Source organism: Octopus bimaculoides, chromosome 17 (genome assembly GCF_001194135.2).
Source record: "Octopus bimaculoides isolate UCB-OBI-ISO-001 chromosome 17, ASM119413v2, whole genome shotgun sequence".
In the NCBI taxonomy this organism is placed as follows: Eukaryota; Metazoa; Mollusca; class Cephalopoda; order Octopoda; family Octopodidae; genus Octopus; species Octopus bimaculoides.
The window spans coordinates 3925221-3934246 of NC_068997.1; positions in this window are offsets into that span (position 1 = coordinate 3925221).

Genomic DNA, 9026 nt, shown 5'->3' on the forward strand with positions numbered 1-9026 from the left:
TATATATATATATATATATATATATATATACATATATATACAGTATATTTTATATAAAAGGACAAGAAAATAGAATAAACCATAAAAAATATGTTACAAAAAATGAAATAATAGATTATGGTTTGGAGATAACAGTTTTGTGTAAGTAAAGTAGCTTCCCTCACCTTCCACTATAGCTTCGTGAGGACTCCGGAAGCTGGCACATTCATCTTAGCCTAGGTGTTTCAGAAAGTGTGGTGGATGTCCCTCTCAACTACGCCTCACACATAGTAATTCATGGAATTACAATCGGTAGTTAGGTTTTGAAGAAAAGCATCGTTGTAACCACTCCCCTTTAAATCTTAAGAAGGTATTGCAGATTTTTATAGTTCTTGATATCGTAATCAGTTGTAGCGCATGAATTAAGGATTTGCAGTATGCATGTATGTATGTATGTATGTATGTATGTATGTATGTATGTATGTATGTATTGATATATGCTTATTTCAGTCTCACATCATTACAGCAGGTTAGCTTATATTTTACTGCTGCATTAACAAGACATTTTATTTCAATTCATTCATATTATTAGGAGTGTTTATGCTCTCTACCTCTCTGTAACTCTGTAAGTATGCCCATTGTTCAGTTTTTTTGGCTAATCTAAGAGCTAACATATCGGTTGTTAATCCAGGAGACACAAATTTAATTACTTCACTCAAAAGTTTTTCAAACACTATCATTATAAATTACTTTCTACCGATAAGTAACCTTTTAATTGATGTAGTAGAAAGCTGTGAAAATTTCCTGGCCTCTAAAACGGAAAATTGCTGGTCATTAGTCAATGATGTTTTCCCCAGAAGTTCTTTTCCAATTCTCGTGCGGTCGTTTTTCTCTTATATTTCCTTCCTTTCGTTTTTTTATGATTTCATGAGAGAAGATAAAAGCAGTGTCTAACATCCTTTATGTTTCAATGCTTTTGACACTGATGGAGAGGGAGGATGAGAATTTAGTCTTTGCAGAGCGGAAACCTTGTTTAGATGCTTGTCATAGACTGAATATAGAATGTGAAGGATGACTTCTCGACCACATTTTCTTGCTAGTAGAGTCCAGTGACGGCCTGAAAACATTCCAAATGCCAAATGTTCAACCTCAACTTCAGTCTGTGTTTGACTCATGACAGCATCTTCGGCAAAGAGACGAGTTACAGAAAGACGTGTGAACGGAAGTCACGTCGATGCACCTAATACTTTATTAGCTGATGTATACTTACTTCTTTTTCAGACAGCAAGGCGAGTGTGTGTTTTCAGATAAATTTGCTTTCAACAGCTAACAATCGAACAGGCTCTATTCATTCTATTAAACCAGGTCAAAAGGCTGAATAGAAACATTTTCATAGGTTCTTCCTTCATATCTATTGTGCAATGCAATATTTTGCTATATCATGTCGAAAGATTATATAAATGAAAAATACATTCTCAAACCGCTGTCATGCTAGTTCAGGTCAGCCTCAGCACTTCGCTGCTCATCTTCGGCGGCTACATGTGTGCCCGACGTTTCCAAAAGAAGCGAAAAATCATGCGCAACTTGGTCGGTAGTACATACTAAGAGTTGTGAACGTTAGACACCTCCGCTCGATCTTTTAAGGACAGCATACTCTGAGCACATTTCTGAGTAAAATTAACTGTCCTGCTCACGAACACTTACCTTTTTTCTGTACACTAAATGTCCAGTCTGAGAAAAACCATTGGTCCCACGATAGAACTGAGGCTGGTTTGGACTTGCGTCTCGAAGAACTGAATTGCAAATCTACCGACTAGACTTACACGTGTGTTTCTGTAATTTCCTACGGTCGACCACCTCGATTTTCCGAAGTTACCCACACTACGACAATGACGTCGTCCGCGAAATAAGACACGGCTCTCACTGTGTCCTCATTCCAGCGACATAACCTTCAATATTTTCAATATCTGCAGTAAGTGACCCCAGCGCCAAAAGAAATAAGAGTAAGAGGTAATCTCTAAAGACTGAGCACGTGATAAGAAACACTTATCATAAATGAACGCATAGATTCGTGATAAAACAAAAGCTGCTGTACATTATAGGGGGCCAGCTTTATTAACAAATGATGTAGAGGAACAAATGTTTTTGTATATTATCGCGACACTGACTCATTAATAAGCGATATCATAGAAAGAAATATTTCTGGACATTTTAATGATTCATTCTCGTTAATACGTGATAGCCTAAAAGTAAATGTTGCAATACATGAATGGTTCTCAGCCATATTTTTTACTTATGGGTCCTTTGATTGCTATTTTATCCTGATGAATCCCACACCATAGCCATTCGATGTTTGAAAATTAGTTCTAAATAAAGTTCTTTCAAAATTCCTATTTTCCTTTTCACGCATCCACTAGTGTAGGTTTGGTATAGCACTCTCCAAGAGAACATTCGCCGGGAACATGCTAAAATATGTAAATCGTTAGACAAAGAGACTTAGTTGTTTCTTGCAATAAATACATCTAGAGACGCCCTTCGGTCATCAATGACCATAGAATTGCGCCTCGCTTATGGAAGACCAGCAGTCGCCCATGCATACCAACCTCCCTTCTCCACGCCACCGATGTTAGCCAAGAGAAAGGCAAAGGCCGATACAGCTGGGCACTAAGGACGTCGCAACGAATTTCTACAGTTGGAGCAACGTGAAATAAAGTGTATTGCTCACGATCACATCACACAGCCCAGTCCTGGAATCGAACTCACAACCTCATGATTGTCAGCCCGACGCTCTAACCGCTGAGCTATGTGCCTTCATAATTAATACATCTGAAGCAAAACATTTTCGTGAAACCGTCAAAACCACTACGGATCGCTAATTCACTAATTTGCTTGTGTAGACTCCCATACAGTTTATATAGAACCACAGGGATCACATTGACCTCGGTTGAGAACCACTGCTGTATATTGTAATAATCCACTTTCGTTAATAAGTAATATCATATTAACTGATGCTACTGGATACTGTAATGATCCAACCTCGTTTATAAGTGATATAGCATGGGAACAAATATTGCTGTATATTGTAGCACTGTACATTCGTTAATAAGTGACACTTCGTAAGACATCAAAGTTCAAGGAATGAATATTTAGTACGGTATGTTTCGCAACTAAAGAAGATCAGGCAACGGAATTTAAACTTACTATCAAGACGTGTTGTAATTGGAATCGTTATTGCTATTAGGGTGTAAGGAAGGAAATCATTCAAAATATCTACGAGTCTAATTCAACATTACTTTACTTTTATAAACATAGAATTGTTTCGTCAAGTCTTTCATGGACTTTACTGCGTGGCATAGTTTCAATTAGTTTCAAATTCACAGGAGCATTTATTTCCAGATAATGCAATTCTTGTTTTTACAGAACCAAAATTCTAAAGGCTGATCTCTCTAACCGTTCCTCCTTCGCACACATACTTGCTCTCTCTCTCTCTCTCTCTCTCTCTCTTTCTCTCTCTCTCTCTCTCTCTCTCCGTCACTCCCTCTATCTCTCCACTCTCTCACTGTCTGCATGTGTGTATGCGTGCGTACGAGCAAGCACGTGTGTGTGTGTGTATGTTTGTTTGCGTGTGTCTATGTGTGTATGTGTGACTGTCTCTGTGTGTGTATGTGTGTGTGTGTGTGTGTGTGTGTGTGTGTGTGCGTGCGTTTCCCCTCTTCACACTATAATTGCCGGCAACATTATATCGCATAGTTTAGAGTACTGACTACATCAACGGAATATCGATATTCAAAACGAAGGTTTGAGAGCTCGAATTTCTCTGTAGTATGTGTAGTAGATATATTTTATAGCTGTTTGTTCAGTTAAGACATTTATGTGCAACATTTGGATCATAAACTAAACTTACCTTTCGCGCGCGCGCATACATCATATGTGCGGCTATGTGTATATATAGAAACATAAACACACACAGATATATACAGACATCACATACATAAATACATGCGTGTGTGTTTGTGTGTGTGCGTGTGTGTGTGTATGTCTGTGTGTGAGTGTGCATGATTGTATGTGTGTGTGTGTATGTGTGTGTGAGTGTCTGTGTTAGTGTGTGTGTGTGAGTGTGTGTGTGCATGTGTGTGCGTGTGCATGTGTGTCTACGTATTTGTGTATGTCTCTGTGTGTATCAGTGTGTGCATGTGTTTGTGTGTGTGTGTGTATGTATGCAGTGTGTGCATGTAGGCATGTAGTTAAATGTTCTCTTCACAAGCATGTTCATTCATTTTCCGATCCTTCTGGCGGCACTTTAGGCCACAGGCTTCTCCTCTGAACACTGCTTGCCCAATAACTTGTAAGTTGGTTGACTTCTAAGAGGTTCTATCATGGGTTTATTTTATAAGCTGTAAACATGCTTTTCATATATAAACGCTTCGTCCGGTTTAGCTCTCACATCATTTATTGCTTTTAACTAGGTCTGCTTTCTTGAAAATAAGCATTTAGGCGAGATCGTCTCCTCAGAGAACAAATTTCTTCATTTCTACCATCAAACTCACACAACTTAAAAACAACATAGATACTACCCTTTCTCCCATTCATAAGATAAATAACTTTCAAATCTATATTCAAAAAGCAATGCTTGTTAAATTTTATTTTCACTGTTTGACCTTTTAAGGAGGCGTGCTGGCAGAATTGTAGGTGCGTCTGACAAAAAGTAAAAAATATAGCCGTATTTCTTCAGGCTCTTTATGTTCTGAGATAAAATACCGCCGAGGTTCAACTTTGCCTTTCTTCCTTTCAAGGTCAATATAACTGCACCAATCAATTATTCATGTCGATGTGATCGACTTACATCCCATCCACCGTTGAAATTGCTGACGTTGTGCCAAATTTGAAACAAGTTTTAAGAATTTTGCAGGATGAATGCACAGCTTTTGACATAAGATATTCACTTCGCAATTGCATAGTTTTGGGTTCAATTCCACTGCGTGGCAGTTTGGCCAAATGTATTCCAGCAGAACCTCAAATTAAACAAAGCGTTGTGACTGAAATTTTGTAGAGGAGAATTGTGAGGAATTTTGTCTGTAGAACCATTCCAGTTTTAAGTGTTATACTTATATCCTTAATTTTGGGGGGTATAATAACACCACATGAACTTTGACTGCCTTTAGCTGAAACCATTATTACAACTTCGAGACAAATTTCTCGTCTGAGGATAAGTTCCTTCCACCCACAGATCTTGGGTGTCTTTGAGAAAGGGTCACGGGATGTGTCCTTTGCCTTCTGTTTGGGCGATAAAGAAACAAAACACCAAGTTCAATATAATATTTTCAATGAAAGATCTTTTTTTTTTTGTGATTTCGCAGACTGTATTCATCCGTCAGTTCAATTATGGTTTACTTTACACTCTTTAATGTGACGAAGTACAATAAAAGTGACTAACATTATTTGCACTAACAATACCATAAAACTTATTGTAGATTGTTTAACGCCCTAAACACCATACGTGACAATATTAGCTTAGTTATACAAACAGCTTTGACAGATAGTGTTAAAGCTACAATACCAGGTGTGGTTGAATTAAAAGTCGGTGATTAATGAAGCTTCGATTTCATAACAATAGTTGTGTGACGAAAACTTGTTGCTTACATTGATACAGAATGGGTTTCCACTGTTAGTGTCGAGTTCAAAACTACATTTTAGTACGACCCAGCTTATGCTATACTTTACCCATGAGTCCAACGAAGACCTCCTTCTCGTTAGCCCCTTGAACATCGTTAGATATCATTTATTGCTTTCATTGTTTCGTCCCCAAGGTAGCTCTGATCGAGAACACATGACCCATAACTTTAGGAATGAATCCCTTCCGTGTTCAATTGACGTAAGGCACCTAATACTCTATTAGCTGCTGTGTACTTACTACTTACTTCTTTTTCAGACAGCAAGGCGAGTGTGTGTTTTCAGATAAATTTGCTTTCAGCAGCTAACAATCGAACAGGCTCTATTCATTCTATTGAACCAGGTCAAAAGGCTGAATAGAAACATTTTTATAGGTTCTTCCCTCACATCTATTGTACAATGCAATATTTTACCATATCATGTCGAAAGATTACATAAATGCAGAATACATTCTCAAAATTCAAGAGTCTTTCAGACATAGGCATCAGTTCTAGTGGAATAAAAGGATGCTGAATCCAACGTCTGAGTAAGGTCATTTTGACTTTGAATATAGGGTCAAAGCTGTCTATTTTAAAACTGTAATCGAATATACCCGCTCCAGATTCATAATGTATTTCAGTGAATAGAGAAGGACGAAAAGCAAAGTTGACTTCAGTGAGAATTGATTTAGAGCGTGAAAATATATAACGAAAAACTGCAATACATTTTCTGATATTCTAACCAATTCTAGCAACCCACGGCTTTTATCTCAAGTAACGTTCATTTGCGATATTGAGCACAAATTTAATGAGGTATAATCGATTAATTAGAATACTTGGTTGATAATTTATAATATGGACACCAGAGTGGTGAAGAGGAAAATTAACCTCGATGAAATGCAAAATCAGATCATAAAGAAAAATAAGAAAATACCAGAAGGTAGTTTGTTTAACATCTTATGAGTTGTGCTAATCCACCATAGTCTTCACTTATTGTCAATCAAATCTAAATTAATATTTAATTGTAAGTTTATTAAACACGATTATTTATCGAGTAAGATAGATTTCCGTCCTCTATTTAGCCAGGAATATAATATTTTCAGGAATCAAGATTTATCAAATTTGCGATGAGAGAATCTTCTCCATTTATACATTGAATTTCTACGGAAATATTATACTTTCATTAACCAATTAACCAAGGTTTAATACGGAAGATGAGACCTAGCAAATGATTGATATCAGGTAACATGAACAGTTTATTGTTAGCTGGGCAATACATGAATGTTATTATAGTGTGATCCATAAAATGCTTAACAGTGCATGCGTGTGTTCATGTGTATGTGTGTGCGTGTGTGTGAGTTTCTAAGTTTGTGTTTACGTCTGTGCGGGCGTGCGTCCACGTCATAATTGTCATAATATTCAGAAAAGTTAATGGCATAAGCGCAGGTGTGACTGTGTGGTAAGAAGTTTGCTTCCCAACCACATAGTTCCGAGTTCAGTTCCACCGCATGGCATTTTGGGGTGAGTGTCTTCTACTATAGCCTTGCGGTGTAGTAGAGTGAATTTCTTAGACGGAAACTGAAAGAAGCCCGAAGTGTATGTTTGGATGTGTGTGCATGCAAGTGTGCCCGTTTCTTTATGTTTGACTCCTACCACCGCTTCACAACCGGTGTTGGCGTGTTTACACCTCCGTAACTTAACAATTCGGCAAAATAGACCGATAGAATGAGTGCCAGGCTTTAAAGAAATAAGTATCGGGGTCGATACATTCGACAAAAAATTTTTCAACGTTATGCCCAAGCATGGCTGCTGTCTCATGACTGACACATGTAAATGAGCAAAGAGCATATGGAACTCATACAAGGATAGTAGAGAAAGATCTGTTGATGTTGTCCATATCATGGAGCTGGTAACTCTTGAGTTATTTCTCTTAGCTAATTTTGCATTAATTTAAGCAAATTACCAAGCCCATAACCCTGTCATAATCTTCTTTTACATAAGTTTATGGCTCTTAGCTGGAGACAAAGTAGGATAATTGTCGAGATGGTGATACTGATTGGGGTAGGAAAAACATGTTCACAAAAGTCTTCTTATATCCAGAAAATAAACCTGTCCTTTTCCTTAAAGGCAGGTCAGCATTGAAAAATTCAAGATTCTTGAGATTTATCTCCCCTTATCATATAAAGGTAGCCTTAATCACCATTTGGTAAGTGTGATGGCTGACACATCCTCTAGAGATGGGCTTGGTTTTAATAAACCAAGAATTGATATTGTATGATATTTGAGGCGCGCGCACGTGTGAGTATGTGTGTGTGTGTGTGTGTGTGTGTCTGTGTGTGCGTGTATGTCTGTGTGTTTGTGTGTGTTTGTGTGTGTTTGTGTGTGTACACAGAACTTAGACATTTGAAGAAAATCAACTAGAAAACAGCCAAACTGTTTCTAGATTTAACAGTTTTTGACGTGATTGAGAGATGACGCTAGAAGATATTTACGGTGCAAGAATGGCGCAAGTATGTGTAACTGAGCATATGTATGTATGTACATATATATATAGGTCTGATCAATAAGTATCCGGACTATTGCTATAGTAACGTGGCTAAAGCACGTAGCGTGAAGGCGCTTGGCACAAATTGACCATGAACTCTGTTGTGCATGGGCACTATGTTTTAACGTTTGTAAGATCGTCGCATTGAACATGACAGGAAATTGTTGTGGTGATACCTGCTCAGAGGCCTACGCAAAGTTGCAAAAAGTGTAGAGAGAGTAGTGTATGAGCAGCACACAAGTGTGCGAGTTGTTCCAATGTTTCCAAGATGGCCAAAAAATATCGATACTGACGAAAGTTCTGGGAGTCCCACCACCAGCAGAACTGAGAAAAATATCGCAGATGTCCGTGCAGCTGTTAGGGGAAGTCGCCGAATCACCATCCGTGAGTGATCATATTATTTAAGGCTCAGTTCAGTTCATTATCACTGAGGATTTGGATATGAGACGCGTGTCTGCCAAGTTTGTGACGAAACGGCTTTCAGCTGACCAAAAAGACGCTCAGGTTTCAGTTGCACAAGATCTCGTTGATTGTGTCGAGAACGATGAAAACGTCTTGAAGGTTTTGCGTAGGCGTCTCAGCATGTATTGCCAAATTTAATGCAGATTGTCTGCTCAACTTTCTCTGTCACACATTCCTTCTAAGCACTGCTGTAAATAGTGGCAGTGAGCTAGAATGTTAAAACTTAGGGTGCATGCGCAACAGAGTTCAAGGTCAATCTATACCAAGCGGCTGCACTCTACGTGCTTTAGTTTCGATACTATGGCAACACTCCGAGTACTCATTGATCATATCACGTACATATATATATATATAAATAAATACATACATACATATATATATATATATAAATA